We start from the raw sequence: 382 nt of genomic DNA, 5'->3' as shown, positions 1-382 counted from the left end.
AAAATTTTCTTTCTATTTTTAAGGTTTTTTTTATTGCCTTGTGTGTATTTTCTGAGTGTGTATTGTTTTATTCATGTATATATTTATATGTATAATAAGACAAATGCTGCCGTTTTATTACATTTTCGGCATTTTAAAAGGTTTACAAAATTTTCTTTCTATTTTTAAGTTTTTTTTTATTTATTTTCTATTGCCATGTGTGTATTTTCTGAGTGTGTGAGTGTGTATTGTTTTATTGATGTATATATTTATATGTATATTAAGACAAATACTGCCGTTTTGTTGGTGTTTTATTACATTTTAGGCATTTTAAAAGGTTTACAAAATGTTCTTAAGATTTTTAAAATTGTTTGTATTACCTTGTGTGTATTTTCTGAGTGTG

This window comes from Morone saxatilis, unplaced genomic scaffold (genome assembly GCF_004916995.1).
Source record: "Morone saxatilis isolate NCDOM2014 unplaced genomic scaffold, NCSU_SB_2.0 Contig9, whole genome shotgun sequence".
Classification (NCBI taxonomy): Eukaryota; Metazoa; Chordata; class Actinopteri; family Moronidae; genus Morone; species Morone saxatilis.
Note: the sequence above shows the minus strand (reverse complement) of the source record.